An 18,859-nucleotide genomic window follows, 5' to 3' on the forward strand; every position below is an offset into this window, starting at 1 on the left:
CCCACCAAGTCCGTGGAAGACGGGAAGGGAGATGGCTGAAGGGTTTTCCACGGCAGGGAATTCATGCCAGGGGTCACTTTTGTGGCTCCTGATCCACGAGGCCTCCCCACTCCTGGAGGCGGGGACAATCTTCCCCCCTTGCCACACCTGTGCCTCGCCTGCAGCTCCTTCTAATCAATGCTCCGGGATACTCCTCTGTCTTCCTGAACTGGGCACAGCGCCTGGCACTAAGTATGTCCTCAATAAACACTTGCTGAACAAGGAAAGAACAAATAAAGCTACAGTGTCTGGGTGCCACCAAGTGCCCCTCTCTCTTCCCCAGCGGCCTGGAAACAGTATAAATAAAAACTTGGTCGTTGGGCAGGATAACATTTCTGATAAGGTAACTTAAGACCCTGAGGCTGAATCCAGGTAGCTGCACCCTCTGGGTTTGCAGAGTGCACAGAACATGCCTTGGCAACATTCAAAAAGTGAACCACATTAGCTCACCCCTGAATGAATCCACTCAAGATACCCACCCCCTGCCAAGGAAATTCTCCCGCACTCGCCTCCATTCACAAACAGTACTGGCCAGCCCACGGGGATGCTCAGGATGGCAGGTGGACAGACTCCCACCTGGGACAAATGTCTCTTTAGAGAAACTGAAAGCAGACAAGAGCAGAAGAACCTGCAGCAAAGGGCAAGCAGGGAGCTCAGGGAGAGGCTCCACCAGCTGATGCGCCGGGGTCTCTCTCCAGCCCAACTCCAGCGCCCAGAGGTCCCACGTGAGCCACGGGGCTGCCAGGGAAGCCCTGAGATCCCCATCAGAGGCCTCGGTCATCCCCACACCACAGCACAAGGGGCACATGACAACAACTCGGGTTCCAACATAGTTTACAGCAGAACCTTTCTAGACAGGAGCCAGCCCAGGGAGATTCAACAGAGCAAGGCCGAGCATCAGAGATACTTACAAATTATATGAGAGTTTGGATCCGAAGGCTCAACCTGTGGCCAGAGGAAAGAAATGCACATAGGGCCACATCTGGCGGAAGTGGCTCCACTCCTCAGCAGGCAGATTCAGCTCAACTGTCCATTTCAAACATGGACAAAACATGAAGGTCTCACCTTTTCCCCATGCGCTGAATGCAGGAGGCCTCATGGAGTGGCAGAAAGAACAAGGCGAATGCACGCTTGGTTTAGGGCCTGGCCAGGTCCTTTAACTTGTCCCGAGCCCTACAGCTCCCTGACCTGCAAACAGGGAAACACAAAGGAGGGACCCCAAAGCACGCAAGGAAAGGCTTCCCGCATAGCGCCAGGCACGCACAGTCGGCCCTAAATTAATAAGCGTTAGTTCTTCATGCTGTCGGTTGCTTGGCAACTCCTATGTATTGATGACAGTTCCAGGGCAAGCATCACTGTTCCCCGTGCAGCCTTCAGTCAAAAGGACCTCGGTTTTCTCATCTCTGAAACAGGTAGAGCACCACACTGTTCTTGCAGGATTCAGCAGGATGATGGCTATGACGCTCTTAGCATGAAGAGCGTCCCGGCAACCTGAATGCTCTTATCATGACGGGTGAGATCCAGCTATGACAAGGAACAGATTTTAAAAGTACCACCTAAAAACACATTATGTGCTTCCTAACTCACAACAAAGAAGGTGAGAAACAGCAAATTCCACAAGCTTTTGGCATTTTCTGGCACTTTCTGGAGCCATTCAAAGCTCACCCCGGAGGGCACGGTACTGCCGAGGTCTACACTCAGCCAGCATGCACACAATTCTTGGTTGTGGAACTTTGATTCCATTAGCTTTTCCTAGAATCCCCAGCTCCGCACTGCTAAGGCATGTTGTTTTGGCAGGAAGAGCCTGTATGCAAAGCAACAAATGCCAAGACACAGCCCGAGGCCTGCCTGCCTGCTGGGGTTCACATTTCAGCCGCTCATCCTTTCTGCACTCCCAGACCCTCATCTCGGCACTCACTCTGTAGTTCTTGGGCTAGAATTCAAAAACACTCAACTGGTTCCCAGGGTGCTTTCCAAATTAGCTTTGCTGCTCCCCCACCCCAGGGACCCAGAATTCCTGGCGGGCCCAGGGACCCCTCTCAGCCCACCCACCAGCTCCACACATTGGCCTGGCCTCCACTAAACTCAGCGCGAAGGCAGGGCGCTCTGCATCGCAGGCTTAGCAATTTCATACGCCATTAAGCTGCCAAATAAAAATATTCCCATCCATTCACAGGAGAATCTTACCCAAAAGTTGGAATGCTATCCTCTCAGGGAAAAGGACACATGTTCTCATTTGAACACTCAGGAAATATTTACATCATCATCATCCTCACTGCAATAAGAACAGTAAAAATTTTACTAACGGGGCCAGCATTGTGGCGCAGCAGGTTAAACCGTCACTTGCAATGCCAGCATCTCATACGGATGCTAGTTCGAGTCCCGGCAGCTCCACTTCTGATCTAGCTCCCTGCTAAGGCACCTGGGAAGGCAACAGAAAGATGGCCCAGAGTAGTAGGGTCATATATACTTAGGTCAGCCAAAGTATTTGTTACTGATGCTGCAAAGATCTTACTTCACCAATAAGTGTAAAGATTACAAAGGTTAGGACTTTTTTTAAGCCAGCGTAGAGCTGCTTATTTAAGAGAGAAACAGGGGCCACTGTTGTGGCATAGTGGGTAAAGCCCCCACCTATAATGCCAACATCCCATACAGGTACCAGTCCCTGTCCCTGCTGCTCTACTTCTGACCCAGGTCTCTGCTAATGGCCTGGGGAAAACAGCAGAAGATGGCCCAAGTGCTTGGGCCCCTGCCACCTACATGGGAGACCCAGAGGAAGGTCCTAGCTCCTGGCTTCAGCCTGGCCAGCCCTGGTTGTTGTGGCTATTTGGACAGTGAACCAGAACATGGAAGTTCTCTCCTTCTCTCTTTCTCTCTCAGCCCCCAATTCTGCCTTTCAAATAAAATAAATCTTTAACACACACACACACACACACTACAGCCCTCTTCCTCCCTCTCCTAGTATCCCTGACAAACACCTGCTGATCCAATGACTCTTCAGAAACTTCAGGTACTACCTAGCAGAAAAAACCGTTCAAGATTTCCCCAAAAGCAAACAATGGCCAAGTCATCAACAAACAAGAAAGAAAAATATCCACCCACACTTCCTCACCACTCACCGCTGTCCATGCTGACTCCCCATCTTTGTCCACAGGAATCCGTGCATCTTATCTACCAATCATTTCTATACTGGGATTTTCTTCCTGATCATAAAACAATGCACTGCAGAAGGTGAGACTAAGTCATGCATTATGAAAACACATTATATGGGGAGCAGACGTCTCCCCTCACTGCATACCTAAAGACCCCCAGAACCTTTCCAGTTACCCAGCCTTCCAACTGCACCAAGTTCTGACAAGTGACAGCTTCTCCCCTCAAGGCCCTTCCTCTCTGACAGCCGTCATCCAGGGTGTGGGGTCGCTGCCCTCTCCTAAAGCAGCCAGGACCGCCCCCCCCCCCAGGCCTGGTTCTAATCAGAGGCACTGGAGTCCCCACCCATTTCTTATCAAGCATTTAAGGGGGATGACAACTCCAGCCATTCCTCACTGCCTCACTTGCAGGTTCATGAGGCAGTTTTGTGAGCCTCTTCAACACACGGTGCACTAAAAACACCAAAACAGCTGGGCTCCCTTTGCTCTCTGCCCCATCTGCACAGCTTGCCAGGCCCGGGGCTGGGGAGGGGAGCGTGGTGTGGTTCACAACCCCGCTGAGGACACCCAGAAGGCACATTCCACAGTCACTCCTGCTACTGCGGCAGCGACAGCAGGCACCTGCCCAGTGCAGCTATGGTGCTCACAATCACACAATGGCAATCTTATTCCAGAAACCAAGGGAGATGGCATGTGGAAATGGCTGGCCAAAATTTCACATGGGTGGGCCTAGGAAGCCAGGTGCTCTCAAACCAGCTGTAACCTCTTGTTTCTCGGATTACCTACAAGTACAAAAGCAGGAAGTCTCCACTCAGAAGGTGCTGTGAAACCATTTCAAGTCTCTACTGCATACTGCCCGAGTTTAATCATTGCCTTATCACCTACCTAGACTGGCAGAGCCACAGAGTTCATTTTCTTTTTTTTTCTTTTTTCTTTTTTTTTTTTACAGGCAGAGTGAGAAAGTGAGAGAGAGACAGAGACAGAAAGGTCTTCCATCCATTGATTCACTCCCCAAATGGCCACTAGAGCTGGCGCGCTGCGCCAATCCGAAGCCAGGAGCCAGGTGCTTCCTCCTGGTCTCCCATGTGGGTGCAGGGCCCAAGAACTTGGGCCATCCTCCACTGCCTTCCCGGGCCACAGCACAGAGCTGGACTGGAAGAGGAGCAACCGAGACTAGAACCCGGGTGCCGGCGCTGTAGGCGGAGGATTAGCCTAGTGAGCCACGGCACCAGCCACCAAGTGAGGTTTCAATACAGAGGTCCGTTGTGTAGTATCCAATCTGGGGAAATTTATCTTCAGAAACATTTATCACTTCTTTATAGTGAAAATATTCAAAATCCTTTATTCTGGCCATTTTTAAAAATGCAGTACATTATTATAATCTGTAGAACGCCAGAACTACGAACACCTCCCTAAATGTAAATTGGTATCCATTTGTGGGTGATTCTGTGCCTGGCTTGGAGACTGCCAGCCTAGCCCATGCAGGAGGTAAGGAGGGTGCAGCACCCCACGCTTCCCAGGATGGCCTGACTGCTGGCAGGCGGCAGTAGCCTCAAGCGTGTTTCCCCACACCCACTCCCTCCCTGTTGAAGGGCCTTATAATTGTCAATCAGGTAAATGGCTCCTGGGTGTGTGGCCCAGACCCATGAGGGCCATCTGGGAGGCTACCTTTGACTACATGACCTTCAAGCTGATTGGAGAAGCATAGCGGCACCAGTATCAACTCTATCCTATAGAATTAGTGTTGCCCTGAATTAGCTATGCTCCCTCTGCCTGCCCTTTAAAAGGTGTGCTTGATTGTTAATAAAAGACATGTTCACCGAAACTTGTCCCAATGCTTCTTGTCTAAGAACAGCATTGCCCCACCATCCCGACAGTGTGTGGGCCTCCTAGGACGAGCCCGCCACAAAGAGTTTATGCCAACCGTTTAATAACAAATTAAAGTTGAAAGACAGCAAGCTGGGCTGGCCTTGTGGGGTTAAGCCACCACCTGCAATACCAGCATCCCATCCCAGCACCGGTTCAAGTCCGGGTCGCTCCACTTCTGATCCAGCTCTCTGCTAATGTATCTGGGGAAACAGAGAAGATGGCCCAAGTGCTTGGGCCCCTGCACCCACGTGGAAGAACTAGATGGAGTTCAGACTCCTGGCTTCACTCTGCCCAGCCCTAGCTGTTGTGGCTATTTGGGCAGTGAACCAGCAAATGGAAGATATTTTCTCTTTCTTTCTCTTTCTCTCTCTCTCCCTTCCTCCCTTCCTCCCCGATCTCCTTGTAACTCTGCCTTTCAAAAGATAAATAAATCTAAAAAAATAAATAAAAAGAAAGAAAGAAAAAGATGGGTATGAAATGACCAAAAAAATGAAAGTCATTGATTAGGCCAAGTATGGATAGCCAGGCTCAGGGAAACATAAAATCAGCTTCATCTAAGGCCCTAAAGGAATCCTCTGTCTTCAAAAGGCTGTGTCACGAGCCCAGACTGCGACAAGAAGGTCCCCATAGCGTACCCGGGGTGGGGGATTCTACTGCAGCCTCCTCACTTTCCAGACGGAACCACCGAGGTCTAGAGGAGGAAACGGACTTGTCCCAGGTCCCATATGAATTAAAGTAACTGACACGACTCAGGAGCGAAGTCTCTGGAGACGCCGCTGAGCGGCCTTCCCACCAAATCTCACCAGGTCCTTTATTAGAGGGGCTGTCACTCTGCCACCGACAGCCACTGCAGCCCAGAGAAAGGCCACCAACGCCCATCGATGTGCAGGACACGCAATAGTAACACATTCAGATTAAAATGGGAAAGCTGCATTTATCTCCCTTACACTTAATTGTGCTTGTTGGTAGGACAACATTGTTGCAAGTAAATGAACACAAACCAACTCCGAAATAAGGATAGAAGCGTCTTTAAGATATTCAAGTCATTTTGAAAACATGCTGTTCCAATCAAATCTAATCCTAAATAACAAATCAAAGATGTTTTGCAAGAGAATGCTTATTGAATAATAATGAAACCCATCGAAGACATTCTCATAAGAGCTCAAACTTTATGGAGTGTGGAGTAATCAAAACAGCATCTACCGCCCAGAGGGGTTTTCTGGGATAGTGGACATTTGTGCAAAGATGCTAACAGCATAAAATAGTATACGTCAAGACCATAATGTCAGTCTTGGCACATAATAAGCACTGAACAAAGGATATTTTCCTATCTTGTGTTAAGGAAACTAAGAATCAAACACATAATTAGTAACTACTTATCACAACACTTTCCTCAAAGTCTGTCCTAGAGCCCTGAAAATCTTAGGGTACTACACCGGAATGCAACTGAGTAAACAGTGTGACTGAAGAACCCACAGAGACATAAATTTCCACTTAAAGATACATTCAGAGGCAGGTGTACAAAGGAGCAGCTTAGCTACAGCCACTGCTAGGGACACAGCATCACACATGCCACAGCAGAGTGCCTGGGTTCCAGTGCTGGCTCCACTGCCCATTCCAGGTTCCTGCTACTGCACCCCCTGGGAGGCAGCAAGTGATGGGCTCCAATAGCTGGGTCTATGCCACCACCTGTCGCTCCCCCTCTTCGTGGAGGAACGACACAGGACCCTGCGCTGTTCTTTCGTCTGCTCGGCCCTCCCCGGGTTTGCTGCTGGTTCTTCCCGGGTTGGCTACTATCCCTTCCACCTCCGTGGAAGGGCAGTTCCCCCGGCCACATTCCCCACTTCCGCAGGGGAGCGGCACACCGCCGGCCGGCTCTTCTCGGGGGCTGCACAGGTGTTCCTTCAGCTAGATGTTCCCCTTAGATGTTCCCCATAGATGTTCCTGGTGAATGCCGTCTCTCTCCTCCTTTATAGTCCTCCTCCGCCAATCCTAACTCGGCTGCCCACACGCCAAGCACGCCGCTCTCCTCCAATCAGGAGCAAGTCCTACAGTTTATTAGTTGAACTGGAGGCAGCTGTGCGGAAGCTGTTTACTTCTCTCCCAGCGCCATATTGTGGGAGAGCAGATGCATAGAATAAGTCTTAATTCCAGTAACTCAGTCCAGTCCGGGCTGCTCCCCACAACCACCCACATGAGATATCCAGATGGAGTTCCAGGCTCCTGGCTTTGGCCTGGCCCAGCTCTGACTGTTGCAATCATCTGAGAACTAAACCAAGGGATATATCTTTTCTGTCTCTGTCTTTTCTTGTCTTCTGTCTGTCTGTCTCTCTGCCTTTCAAGTAAATAAAATTTTTAAAAAATTTTAAAGACACATTTAGAAAATCCAGTAATCACCTTTACTATTCTAATATTTTGGCAAGGCTTTCAACGTCAATTCCTACTGTAAAAGAAAAATAGAATTCAACGCAGCTGTGATATGGTGGCAAGAAAAACTTGTAAAAAAATTAATAAAAGAAACCTCAGACCCTGAACAGTTAAAACATGACAAAAAGAGTAACAGCTTCAAAATATTTTGTCTGTACATGTGCATTCTTGGAATATTTTGTAGTCAAATGATTTTGTAGCCGGTATCCACCTTACACCTCCCCACCACCAAATGTAAATGAGACCCTTTGACACATTAGCTCCTCAGCTTGTCTACGGTAAGGAAGTTTCAGAAAGCAAGCTCATGCTGGCTCCTGGGAGGTGAACTGTTGGAAAGCATCCACTCTGAGATGGTGACACAGAAGACACAAGCCCCTCCCCTGGAAAAGGACCTCAGCAGTGGAGTCCTTTCCCAAAGGCCCTGGGCAAATATAGATAAAGACACAATCGCATTCCTGTCTCCAGAGTCCCTGGGCGACATCTGGGGTCAACAGGACACCCCTGTGGACATCCTGTATGTTTCTGTTCCTGCCCCTGCCATCAGCCCAGGGTGTTCTGCCGCCACCTGTGTTCTCCCAGCGTTGTCCCCTCCACCCCCCACAAGGTGGCCCCTGTCCTCCTGACAAACGTCACTCTTCCCAGAACCATGCCGTATTTCTAGTACTCTGGAAGTTCTGATACACCCCTGTTGAACAGACACGGCTTCCAAGCTGCGAAACGAAAACAAGGCTGCTCCCGCTGGTCAGAAGGAAATCCTCCTCCCAGGGTTCTGTCTGTTCCTGAAAGGCTGGCTCCACAAATTCAGACATTCCTAGTGATCATTTGAGGACCACATGGGAAACATAAATCTGTTATGGGGGGCGGGATCAAAGATTTAAGATAGCAAAATCCAGAAATGACAGATAAGGATGCCACTGCTTCTTTCTTCAATCGGTGAAATATTAAAACAAATGACAAAACAATGCCAGCCTCGCAAAGTTTCCTCATTTCTTGGCATTCCATGGCAACTGCTGGCATCGTTTTGTGATAATTCTATAGGTATCTGGCTTAAGTCATCGAGCCCAGCATCAAGCTGGGGACTGAGCAACTTCACCGAAACCGTGCGTCCTAGCGCCGGCCTTATCTGAGCTTTTCGGACTGGCCTTACCCCCCCCCCTCAACTCAGCCTCCCCATCCACCCACGGACCAGTGTGCCAGTCGCAGCTCTAAACCTGCACCCCGCTCGTCCACACTACACTCACAACTCGAAACCTGACTTCTGCAGGCATCGCTGTGTGAATTCGAGTCCCAGGATCCCTATCAGGGCCCTCTGCCCTGACCCCCGGGTTCTAGGTCACGTCTCTGAGGCCGAACCCACCTTGCATTGTTTCCACGGGATCCCGCTTCCTCCCTCCGACCAGCTCTGTATGCACGGCATGGATGTCATTTCTGGCGTTCAACCCTCCATTCCGCCCGGCGGGCAGCGGAGGGGCTGGGAGGACCCAGTGGCCAGCATCCCCGCCTGGGTGCCCCCGCACAGCCATTTTCTACTTCAACGCTCTCTCTGCCTCCGAGGGGGGAAAAAGAACTTTTCCCCCCTTTTACCTCTCAGCGGCTGATCTCTGAGCCCCCACCCCGAGAAACCAGCCGCGCCTCCAACTCCCCGGCAGGAGCGCGCCGCCGCACCGCGGAGGCCGGGCGCCCGGGCCAGGGGGTGTGCGCGCTTCCCCGTCGGCGCTCGCCCTCACTTTGCCCCTCCGCAGTCCCCGAACGGCGCAGCCCTCTCCCCTGTCTCCCCCGCCGCGGGCCCTGCCGAGCCCGAGCTGCCGAGTCTACGAGGGCGCTGGGAAGCAGGAGGGATGGAAGTCGAGGAGCCCGCAGCCGCCGTGCCACCACCGGCCCTGCAGCGCGGGCGCAGGGCGCACGGGACTCCGCAGCGGGCGCCCGCTGCAGATGCGGGGGCAGCTGCTGCAGCTGTGGCTGTGGCTGTGGCCGCGCAGCTCTGGGGCCGGGAGCAGAGCGGCAGCCGCAGGGGAACGCGCAGCTCCCTTCGCCGCTGCCGCTGCCCGGCTCGCCCCTCAGCACTCCCGGGCCGCACGGGGGTTCGGGGCCAAAGGCAAGGAAGAAAGCGGAGCTCACCAGCAGTGCGCGCGGCGCTCGCCTCGGCCCCGACGCCCGGCGGCTCTGCTCCAGTCTCGCCCTCCCGGGAGCGCCCGGATCAGCTGCGGGTGCAGCGCGCGAGCTTCCTACTTGAGACCAGCACGGGCTCCGGCGACTGAGCATGCCCAGTGCGGCTCCGCGAGTCCCGCGCAGGGAGCGGCGCCGGCCAGATTCCACTTCTCCAGGCTTTGGTGGCGGCTGCGCGAGGAGCGGCGGCGGGGGGCGGGGGGCTCGGGGAGGGGGAGCGGCGGGGCGGGGGCGGGGCCGGGGGCGGAGGCCGCGGCGGAAGGGGGCGGGTCGCGCTCCCAGGGCGACCCCTGCGGGTGGAGGCACGCTCCCGCAGTCGCCTGGGAAGACCGCACCGAGGCCACGCGTGCCCGGAGGGTGAGCCCCAAAGGCTGGCCGGTAGCGGTGCAGCCTGGCCATTCCCTGTTGCCTAGAGCGCGCGCCCCAGGGTAGCAGAAAAGCCTTTGCCCTAGGTCTTTTTTCCCCACGTCTGCATCCCCGTTCCAGGAGGAACATGTCCCCTGGGGAGAGCTGCCCACACCCACCCAGGCTGGCCCCAAGTTATGCGACAGACTTTCTCCTGCCTGTGCCTCCTGTGGCCACCCCAGAGCTGGCTCTCTCTCTCTCTCTCTTTCATTCTTCGATGCAAAAATCACAGTAAGATGAACCAGGGACAAAACACACCTGCAGGTCAGGAAAAGCCTAACTTCCCCTTTCACCCCCAGTGACACCTATAATTTGATTTGTAACCCGGCCAGCAAGACCCTAGGAGGCATGGACACTCCCTAAGTGGCGAACGGGGCAGTGCCCTCCGAGACGCGGCGAATGACATCCCCCCAGCACCTGCAAGAGGAGGCCCTGGGGGGCAGAGCCACCTGCCAGCGACTCTGAGCCCCCCGAATGGGCGGGGCCCAGGTATCTGCGACGCTCGCCCCTTCCCAGGTGGGCTGGTGCGGCCATTCGGGGAACGGTGAGAACGCCAGACACGCCCGGATCCCCGCAGGCAGGAGGAGGACCCCGCAGACACAGCAATGGCTCTCCGTACACGTGACTTTAAAAGCCGGGGACTCTGCCTCCGTGCAGTTGGCAGCCCAGCGCGGTGACAGCCTGCCATCGAATAATCACTCAAAGCCCCCACGTCAAGCCGGGTGGAAGGGACTCTGACAGGGACGCGGGGGCGGCGCCGCCTTCCGGAAGAAGGGGTTCCGGCGTCTGCGCTCCCGTAACCTCTCCCGCGAACGGCGGCTTCGCTCGGACCCGGCTGGACACGAACACTGCGTCGCCCCCTCCTGCGGCAGACAAACATTGCTGCCACCGAGCGATCCCTCGGAAGCCACGGAAGCGGCCGCCCTTGCGGCTGAGTCTCCGAGCCCCAAATCTGCTTCAGGGGCTTGTGGACCGTGGGCAGTGGCTGGCCGCCGCTCAGCCCCCTTGGGGACAGCGCAGGAGAGCCGGGCAGTTGCAGTACGCGACCTTCGGGCCCAGGGATCGCCCGCCTCCAGCCATCCGGCTCCAGTCCCTCGGACCGCACCGCGCCCAGCGGGTTCCCGGAGCCCCCGCCCTGCCGCCCTTCTCTCCCGAGGGTCCCGGGCCGGTGAGCGCCCGCCCCTCCCGGCTCCGGCCCTGTCCGAGCCCGAGGAAAACCCGCGGTGGAGTCCTCGGCGGCGGGGCGGGGCGACCTGCGCAGGCGCGGTGGCCGCCAGGTTGGGCCCAGGAGGCGCCCGGCTCCACACCTGATGCAATCAGCCTCCCGGAAACGGGCGCGGCCGCCGCGCTCACCCAGGAAACGCTTCCGCGCCCGGCTCCGGCCGCCGCGCCGCACGCCGGACCCGTTCTGCACCCAGCAGGGGATCGGCTGCATACGTGGGGAAGTCACCCTCTGGACAAGCAGAAAACCCTTGGACGCTCCGAACAGCACCGTGGAAACGGCGCCCGAGCGCTCGCAGGCTGCGGGAGCAAATTCCCGTCATGCTGTCTTTGCAGAGGGGCGGCCACCTCTGACACTGGGGTTCCGTCTCTGGCGCGCACCGGCACACCGACAGCGCGGTGTCCCGGCACCGCCGAGCCGACTCCCGCAGACCCTCGCTCCCGGCGCACCGAGCCTCGCCCCGCGCGCTATTACAAACAAGCCACCGCTTTCTCTAAAGCGCGTCATTGCAGTTTGCAAAGAAAATCAACCACCTCATGCAGTTTTGATATCTGTCGTGAGTGGGTGTTGGCCTCCGTGCTGACTCACCCACGCACTGTTTTCCAAGGAAATGAAATATTCCAAGAGCGTGCTGGTTAACGCAGGGAAGCCAGCGCTGTGAGCAGGATAGAAAAATCACCTGCGTCCTTTAAGGCCAAACACCCTCCTCCTCGGGCGCACGGGCAAGGAGGGACTCGAGCAATTGTAGTGGGAGGGGTGCTTAACACGCCATTAGAATGAGTCTGGATCAACGCTTAGAGTTTAAACATTACCTCCCTGTGGCCCAGAGGCCGAAACGACTTTTCCTTGCTTAGACAGATCAGGGGCAGCTCGACATTTGAACGCAGCTTAATGGAAATTCCAGTCTCATGAATGTATGTATAGCACGAGTCTACATATACTTGGACAAACGCAATAGGGAGTCTGTGACAACGCTGTTTTCTTTCCAAAGGTTACAAAGTATAAAATTGGTGGCAGCAAAAGGGATACTTTTCCTACTTCTGAAGTCATTAGCCTTTAAACCCAGGGAGTTATCCTGCCCGAATGCCGCGTCTTAAGTCTTGGTGCTGCTTCCTGCTGACCCACCTGGGAGGCAGCAGGTAATAGCTCAAGTGTTCCGGATCCTGCCGCCCACGCCCACGGGGGAGACACACATGGAGTTCCTGGCTCCTGGCTTCCTCCTGGTTCAGGCTTGCTATTGCAAACATAGGGAAGCTCTCTCACTTTCTTGCTCTCTGCCTTTGAAGTAGGTAAAAATAAATTTTAAAAACAAATATTTAAGTAGTCTTGGATCCACAACCTATCCTACCACTTCTAAGATAGCCAAAGACTAGACATTTAATATTTCATTTAAAGTGCTATAAAATCTTTCAAGCCAACTTGTGTGTGTGTGTGTGTGTGTGTGTGTGACTTCACTTGGAAAAAGAGAGAGAGAATGGTTCACAACAACAGTCAGGGCTGGGCCAAGCTGAAGCCAGGAGCCAGGAACTCCACCCAGGTCTTGTACATGGAGGGCAAGGACCCCAGTATTTGGGCCATCATCTGCTACTCCCAGGGTGTGCATTAGCAGGAACCTGGGAGTGGAACCCAGGCATTCTGATAGGAGATGAAACAAGTGACATTTGACTTCAGTCTTTTTTTTTTTTTTTTTTTTTTTTGACAGGCAGAGTGGACAGTGAGAGAGAGAGACAGAGAGAAAGGTCTTCCTTTGCCGTTGGTTCACCCTCCAATGGCCGCCGCGGCCGGCGCACTGCGGCCCGCTGATCCGATGGCAGGAGCCAGGAGCCAGGTGCTTTTCCTGGTCTCCCATGGGGTGCAGGGCCCAAGCACCTGGGCCATCCTCCACTGCACTCCCTGGCCACAGCAGAGAGCTGGCCTGGAAGAGGGGCAACCAGGACAGAATCCAGCGCCCCAACCGGGACTAGAACCCGGTGTGCCGGCGCCGCTAGGCGGAGGATTAGCCTAGTGAGCTGCGGCGCCGGCCCTGACTTCAGTCTTAACCTCTATGCCAACCGAACTTCCAACCCCAGGCCAAAACGTAGACCCTCCAATATTTTTATTTCATCATTTAATGTATGAACTATTTGAGGTTAAACCAAAGGAATTACAATGATCACAACAAAGTCTCAGGGTCATGATTTACTTCTGTAAAGATTTAAAAGACTTCAATATAGAAATCAAAATGAAATACAAGAATAACTACGAAACTTGTGCCTGCAGTTGCATACGTATATATAACTCTTCAGAACTCTATCACCTTTTTATCTTGGTGAATGTGTATTTCTTTTTAGAATGTTCTGACATTTGGAGATCTGGGAAAATACCTTCTACTTGTGCAAAAATAGAGTCAAGTAAATGTCAAAATAGAGAGGTCCAAAGCATAAACTCATTACCGTGTGCTGGTTATAGAGTAGCTAACTTTCCCCGTGTTCCCCACGTGCCACACGCTGGCTGAGTGTTTGACACAGGTTATTCTACTTAAGCCTCACAGCTACCCCTGGGACACAGGTTCAGTGTCATCCCCATCTTACCGCCAGGGAAAGGGAGGATTGACAATATGAAATAACTCACCGCACAGCATGTTCAGTGGCAGACCCTGGGATCTGAACCCAGTATTAACAATACTCCACCTGCAGCACCGGCATCCCATATGGGCACCGGGTTCTAGTCCCGGTTCCTCCTCTTCCAGGCCAGCTCTCTGCTGTGGCCTGGGATAGTGGTGGAGGATGGCCCAGGTGCCCTGCACCCCCATGGGAGACCAGGAGGAGGCACCTGGCTCCTGGCTTCAGATCGGCCCAGCTCTGGCCGTTGCGGCCATTTAGGGTGTGAACCAACAGAGGGAAGACCTTTTTCTCTGTCTCTCCCTCTCACTGTAATTCTACCTCTCAAATAAATAAATACAATCTTTTAAAAAAAATCTATTCCTGCAGAAAATGTATTGGACAGAGCTGCTCAGGCCTCTGTCTCCTCAGCGTAGGGCCTTATCTGTCTTCTTGCTGCACTGTTTCTCATAGGACTGTTTCCATGGCCCACCTCCCCCTAGCTTCAGTCCTATTTTTCCAAATTAAAATTATTATCAGAGTATAGAATGCCATCATGGAAAAACTAAGGGGTTTTGGATTAAGACCGTGGCAAGTTACTTAACTTCAGCGAAACTCAATTTTCTTATCTGTCAAATGGGCATCCTAATCATGGGTTTATTTAGGACTAAGCAAGATGACACGTGTAAAGCTTCCAGTAGGCATCACGTGGGATGGCTTCCTTCCTTCCCTCCTGTCTCAGCTGTGACATCACCAACTAGTCAGGTTTCTCAGAAATCTCAGTCATCTTCAGTTCTTCCTTCCCCTTCACCACCCACATCAAATTAATCATCAAGCCCTGCTGCTCCCACCTCTGGGGCGCCTCTCTCATCTGAGCCCTGCTCACCGTCGCGGCTCCCATGGCCCTCGTGGGCTTGGCGTGCACTTTCAGCATCCGGGCACCTGCTCCAGCACGCCCCGCCCCAGCCCCTCCTCCACACTGCTGCCAGGTGATTTTCTAAAATTAGATGCTGATGATGTCACTCTCCTCCTGAGACTTCCAGGTGCTAAAGGATAAAACCTCAGCTACTGAACCAAAGGCCTCACGTGACAAGCTGCTCACATCCCCGGAAACCGCATCTGGGTGATGCCGCTAGCTGCCCGTGCCCTGAGCTATCCCGGAACCCTCGCCGACCTCGTCTCCGCCCTGGTACACACTCAGGCTGCAGCAGCCGGTTCACTTCTTCATCATCTGGCAACATCCTGCTTGCTCTTTGAGATCCGGTTCAGACACTCCTTCTCTATCAAAGCTCCTCCAGTTCTGGTAGGCAAAGATCTCAGTGTCACCGCCTGTCGACCCAGGGTTGAAATCCTGGCTGCACCACTCTCCCTCTGGTGGACACTTTGGGCAAATGAACTCGCCTGACACCAGTCTTCTTGGAAACTGGAGATAAGCATTGCGCTGTTCCTAAAACACATATGCACAAACCATGCACAGAAAGCCCAGGACGATATGGGCACTCAGTGTTTATTACCTTCAAATGACTGCTCGGACAAATTATCCATCTCACCCCTTTGTGTCTCTGGGTCTTTTTTCTTCTTTACATTTTAAATAATTTTTAATTTAAAATGTATATTTCACAATTACATTTGATTTTACAGTAAATAAAAAATGCCTTGTTACTGACATATTTGTATCCTTTGAACAAAATTTTAGGAAAACAGGTGTTAAACTCCAAAGATTACATTCTCTATTATTTGAGACACTTGTTACTTACAAGCAAAAGGAACTAACACTTGTTAATGTACTCAGATAAAAGCTTAGGAGAGGGTTTCAGGCCGCTCCCTACATCAACACAAAGGTGACCAGCCAGGTTCAAAATAGGGTCAGGATCAACGGAATATGGACAACAAATTCCACAGACAAGACCGTGGCGCCTCCCCACTGGTCACTTGCTGCGGCCACTGTACCTGAGCCTTTGCACCCTCTCCCTGTTCAAGGTCATAGGTCAAAGCATCAGAATGGCTGAGTCAAGGTCACATGTCCAGGCTCATGCATTCAGAACATGAGAGCAGGAATGTGTACCTCCCTTCAGATTCCATACTGGAAGGTGTGGGGCCATCCCCCAGTGCAAACTCACACAAGGGCGTGTTCACCAGAAACAGAAAGAGGGTCTTATCCCCCTCCCCCTTATGCCCGCAATACTTGGTGTTTTCCTGGTCACTCTCTGGCAAACACACCAGGCACTTCCCAGCTCTGTGCCTTTGCTCACGCTGTTCCCTTTGCCTGCACGTCCCCTTGCTGTGCACATTACTCACTCCTACGCCCCTCACCTTGTCCATGGTTCAAGGTCACACTCATTCTTCAGAGACCAAGACACTTGTGCCACGGTGAGCCAGAGAGTGCCACGGGCCCTGATAGCACTCCATCCATACAGCCGGGGGCCTTCTCATCCTTAGTTCTGTATGCTCAGCTCCTTTCCATCCTCATCACACAGAAGACACTGGATGAATAATCCATGTAGGGGCCAGCGCTGTGGTGCAGCAGGTTAAAGCTCCAGCCTGCACTGCCGGCATCCCATATGGGCACCAGTTCAAGTCTCGGCTGCTCCACTTCCAATCCAGTTCCCTGCTAATGCACCTGGGAAAGCAGTAGAAGATGGCCCCAGTGCTTGGGTCCCTGCACCCATGTGGGAGACCTGGGAGAAACTCCTGGCTCCTGGCTTCAGATCAGCTCAGCTCTGGCCATTGTGGTCATTTGGGGAGTGAACCAGCAGATGGAAGACCTCTCTTTCTCCCTCTGGCTCTACCTCTCTCTGTAACTCTGTCTTTCAAATAAATAAAATAAATCTTAAAAAAAATCTATGTAATGAATGAAGGCAAGAGAGAAGGAAATGATATTCTAAGGTCCTGTACCAACACTATACAAACACTAACAGTTCAGTATCTACATAGAACTCAAATTTTCTTCAGGTAGACCAAATCACGTTTTATAACAGAGGAAACTGAGGCAGAGAAAGTTACTTTGCGAAGGTCACACAGCTACTAGGGGACAGAGGCAGAACCCGAGGAAGGCGATCTTCCTCCAGCACTTCAGCTCTTACCTCCTGGGCTATTGCACCTCCAGGAAAAGTAGCACAAGGCTCTTTTCTAGGAAATCGTGCTACATTAAAAACAACAACCCTGACAACCTCTTGGTAACAAGAGACAGCTAACTAAAGGTTTTCATACACTTAGTGATTGAAAACTACATTTAGTAAATTTCATAAACACTTACTCCTGGGTTCTTGAACAACAGTAATAGATGGCTCTATACAAGAATTCATAGAAATTCAATTAGAGCACAAAAGCACACAAAATTCATCTCCTTCTTTGTCTCTGCCCTTCCTGTTGGTTACTAGGAGTTGCTCTTGTAGATACTGGCATTTTAGTGAGCTGGCTTAACTACAAAGAATTTATGTCCTTATGTTCAAAGCAATCTCCTTCCCTGGCTATGTGATATCCTCTCACCCCGCCTAGAATCCTTGTTTTGCTTATCATCAGACAGCAGAAATTCGAGTCTAGAATACCAGTGTGCCCGGGTCTCACAATTCATCCTCTGTACTGATAAGGGCAAGAATTTAAATCTTGTGACTGGAGGAAAACCATCACCTTCATGTTTCAAGCCTGCCACATAAATAACACCAGTCAACCTGCAAAAATACTCAATTTTAAATTCACATCAACAAAGCTAAATAGGAAGGAGGGATCTGAAACAAAGAACACTGAGAGAAAAGATACTGAAAAAGACCTGGAAATAATTTAAGAGAGAAAAATGCTTCACTTATACCAACATAGGCAGGAAATACATGGCTAATTTGCAAAAGAATTAATAGACTCCTTGGGCACATAGGAAATACATAGTCTCCTTTCTCTATTTGTTCCTACCAAGTTATCTACAACTTTGAAGTGCCTCATTACAAGGTCTGCAAGTAAAGACGGAGAAAAGTCCTAAAGATCTCTTTGATTTTTAAGAGATCATTGTAAGTGAGCATGCGTCATGAAGGTAAATGAAAGCTATGCCCTCACAAATACCTTAGATGGAGCCTGGAGGAGGGTGATGTTAGCACAGGAAAAAGATGTGTGATTAAAAGTAATCATACACAATTAATCCCCAACATGGAGGTTAGGGATTAGCAAAAGGGTTTGGGGTAAAGTCAATTAGATAAAAGGAAAGACTTCACAGAAATGTAACAAGTGCTCCATCCCTTGAGATACTTAAAGTGAACACGGACAAAGATCTAGAATATATTTTGTGGAAAGCAATCCTTTCCGACAAGCCGGCAGATTAGCTCTAATTGATTTTTTCCACATTTAATTTCGTTGACTCCCTGAAATGCTATTCTTAGAAGACAAATGAATTTTCCTGGAGGTTGGGTTTTCTCCCTTTGATTTAATCAAATGAGATATGATTTCTCATGAAAATAGATCCGAGTCAATGACTTTACAAGCAATAATTCAACTCTTATTTAGACCTGTAAAAACTTTACATTGAAGGTACAGCATTAGGAAATACAATAAAGCACAGTATATTTTCTTCCATTATGCACTAGCAGTACAAAAATGGCACAAAAACAAGAAAAGTGGAGCAAGATCATAAGACAGAGGGTTTACTTTTGTTCCAGGCTCATGTATTGTTTAGCAAGTTATCACTAAGAGAAGACTCTTAATTCAGTAATGTTAAAGTTTATATTCTTGGATCAGTTAATAGTTTCAAGGACATACGGCACAATATCACACGCATGTTATTTATTGAAATAGAGCTAAGTTATATACGGACTAGAGAACACTTTGCCGGATATCTTCGAATTTTCTTTGAAGACATTTTGTTTGGAGAAAGAAGAGGAAATGCTAGGTGAAACACTAGTACATCTCTTTCTCCTTATGTAGACTGTGGTTTTCAAAGCAGTTCCTACATACTTTGGTAAGTGTTACTGTTTTTCCATGAATGAAGATAGAACTGGAAAATATATTCTTGACAAAGA

At 51.3% G+C, this 18,859-nt stretch overlaps 1 protein-coding gene across 19 annotated transcripts in view; it reads right to left on the reverse strand.

Annotated features, from left to right (window-relative positions):
- APBB2 (amyloid beta precursor protein binding family B member 2) overlaps positions 1-18,859 on the reverse strand; it is a 397,255-nt gene that overhangs the window by 329,761 nt on the left and 48,635 nt on the right. For 7 of the 19 annotated variants that reach the window (XM_051830967.2, XM_070068146.1, XM_070068147.1 and 4 more), the window contains exon 1: positions 9,603-9,810. The exons of 1 other annotated variant lie outside the window; for it this stretch is intronic. The gene's annotated coding sequence lies outside the window, so the exon portion shown is untranslated. Of the gene's footprint in view, positions 1-9,602; positions 9,813-18,859 lie in introns of those variants that run through there. 11 more of the 19 variants (XM_070068141.1, XM_070068137.1, XM_070068140.1 and 8 more) reach the window with 4 other exon arrangements.

The sequence above is a fragment of the Oryctolagus cuniculus genome, chromosome 2 (genome assembly GCF_964237555.1).
Source record: "Oryctolagus cuniculus chromosome 2, mOryCun1.1, whole genome shotgun sequence".
Taxonomy (NCBI): Eukaryota; Metazoa; Chordata; class Mammalia; order Lagomorpha; family Leporidae; genus Oryctolagus; species Oryctolagus cuniculus.